The sequence below is a fragment of the Photinus pyralis genome, unplaced genomic scaffold (assembly GCF_008802855.1).
Source record: "Photinus pyralis isolate 1611_PpyrPB1 unplaced genomic scaffold, Ppyr1.3 Ppyr1.4_LG6, whole genome shotgun sequence".
Lineage (NCBI taxonomy): Eukaryota > Metazoa > Arthropoda > Insecta > Coleoptera > Lampyridae > Photinus > Photinus pyralis.
The window spans coordinates 8,107,434-8,110,506 of record NW_022170663.1 but is presented as its reverse complement, the minus strand read 5'-3'; positions in this window follow the sequence as shown (position 1 = coordinate 8,110,506).

Sequence of the window (3,073 nt, the reverse complement as noted above, 5' to 3'; positions counted from 1 at the left end):
CTGTCAAGAATTTGGCACCTGGTTTTAAACCGAAATAGCTTTTGTTTTGGTCAATGGATATTTTTCTTGCAGACGTCTCAATCGACCTTTGTGAGTACCCTCTTCCGACAATCCGTTCTTGAGGTATAAGGGGAATACTATCACGGGTAGGACGTGTGTTCATCCACCCCTTTAATTAAAAGACCGTGAAGAATAGAACGTCCCCCCCCCCCACTTTCAAGTTTTTACTTTGCACCACTAAAGGTCTGCGTATGAAAAATAGACCAATTGTCACATGTTATTGTTACGCACCTTCAAAAATAGCATCTCAGGAAATAATTCGTAGTAGAGTAGGAAGAGATACAGGTCAGACGAGTGGAAGTGGAGGGAAAAAAAATAATAGTGACTTTGTTAGAAATAATGCTTTTAAAATCTCTATACATATCTATGCCAAAAACGAGTCCAGCATATTTAACATTTTTCCAAAATAAAATAGAAAATATGGTAGATGAAAGAGAGGAGGGGTTAATATTAAGGGGAGATTTTAATGATAGACCAAGGAATTAACGGAAAATGGGTGGAGATGAGAAGAGGAACACAAGATAGTAACTCAAGAGATAAAGAATGCAACGGAGAGGGAGAAGTGTTACTGGAATTATCAGAAAAAAGAGGTTCGAGAATTTTAAACGGAAATATAGAGGGGAGCGAGCAATTCATATACTTGGGAGAAAGAGTGAGGTCGGTAATTTATCACGCAGACGTAAATGAAAAAAATACTGGAAGAAATTGATGAATGCAAGGTAGGAATAAGGATAGAATCGGATCATCAATTGAGTATAAAAGGGAAGATAAGAAGATAAAGAAATAAAAAGACACAAAGACGAAGGGAGATACAGTTATGGACAAGACACTGTAGGGAAGGAGACCAGAGGAACAGGGAGAAGAAGTAGGAGTGAGTACAGAGGAGCAATGGAATAGTTTGAAGGAGAGTATTAAAAAAGCAATAACATGGATAGAAAATAATTGAAGGAGAGGAGAGAGGAAAAGAAAAGAGTAGTGGGATAGAGAATGTGCAGAAGAGAGAAACAGACACAGATAAATGGTGTAGAAGGAAAGAAGAGAGGAAATAATCAGGGAAATAATAACAAATACGGATTTCTGGAACATTTTATCGAGGTACTACAAGGAAAGTAAGAGAATGAGAAGGCTATGGAAGCGAGTGATCACAAAGAAAATTTTTGTCCCTCATACAGAAAATTTCAAGGAAATATCTACGAAATGTGTAGGAAATGGACAAAATTAGAGGAAATTCCGAAGAAATTTTGAAGAAATTCAGAGGAAATACAAGATTCTATAGGGAAGTAACGTTAGGTACTCATTTCACGTTAATTCGGAGAAATTATTTGTAAATTTGTGGAAATTAAGGAAAATGGTAGCAATTTTTAGGCATTGAAGGTAATCTTTGTCCCCTCATGTAAGAAACATCGAGGAAATAATTCCATTTCAAAGGAATGATGAAATTCTAGGAAGACAATAGTAAATTATCCTTAAATGGGTTTTATTTCCGCTGTTTAACAGGTGTCTGTGTATCCCAGTTCCAAGTACATAGATTCACATTCGTGAGTGCTCAATATGGGCATTATAACACCGTCGATCTCAGCATTCCTCGTGGATTTGCATTAAATGACACTTATTGGATCAGGATTTTTACACCGTAGAGTGTACACGATTTCCTGAAATCGGTACAATTTGCTACTTGCTTTTGACATGAAAATCACGATTACTCGTGGTTAACCAAATAGCCAAATAGGTTCTAATAATAGATGGAAAATATCCAAGGATTGACTACAAGAAAAATCGAATGACATGCAAGATCTCACAAATTGTCACCAATACAATTTTTCTTGTAAGGAAATTTAAAATTTATGTAACCCCAATCCAGTGCTGTTGCAGGATATTGTATGTCCTTAGAAAATGGTCGAAAATACAATCTTTTTGTGGCGATGCGGGAGTAGATATATGCAGAGCTGGGCAGTATTTGATTTTTTAATACTTTTTAGTATTCAAATAATCCTTTAAAGTATTCAAATACTCTGTAATTAAATACTTTTATGGAAGCAGTATTTGTATTTGTAACTCAAATACTTTCACAAATATTTAGTATTCGAATACTTCCGGGTCGATCTGAGACAATTTTTTTTTGGCGCCTCAAAAAAAGGCAGTGTATAACCTCCCTTTTTTACCAAAAATCGACTACATCAAAATTTCTCGGGGAAACACTTTTTCTTATTAATTTTGGTGCGTAGAATCCAAAACAATTCCTACTTTTTCGATCAGACTTCTCGATCAAAAGTTATAGACTAGAAACCAATTTCGAAAGAAAATTCAAAGGGCTGTAACTTTTGAAATAGTAGCCCAATCTTGGAACTGTTTGAAATTATGGATTCTACAGGCCACATTCTATAAGAAAATTTTTTTCCCGGGTCGATCTGAGACAATTTTTTCTTCGGGGCTCAAAAAAAGGCAGTGTATAACCTTCCTTTTTTACCAAAAATCGACCACACCAAAATTTCTCGGGAAAACACTTTTTCTTATTAATTTTGGTGCGTAGAATCCAAAACAATTCGTACTTTTTCGATCAGACTTCTCGATCAAAAGTTATAGACTAGAAAAGAAACAAATTTCGAAAGATAATTCAAAGGGCTGTAACTTTTGAACTAGTAGCCCAATGTTTGAACTGTTTGAAATTATGGATTCTACAGGCCACATTCTATAAGAAAAATTTTTTTCCGGGTCGATCTGAGACAATTTTTTTTGGCGCCTCAAAAAAAGGCAGTGTATTACCTTCCTTTTTTTTACCAAAAATCGACTACACCAAAATTTCTCGGGAAAACACTTTTTCTTATTAATTTTGGTGCGTAGAATCCAAAACAATTCCTACTTTTTCGATCAGACTTCTCGATCAAAAGTTATAGACTAGAAACCAATTTCGAAAGAAAATTCAAAGGGCTGTAACTTTTGAATTAGTAGCCCAATCTTGAAACTGTTTGAAATTATGGATTCTACAGTCCACATTCTATAAGAATTTTTTTTT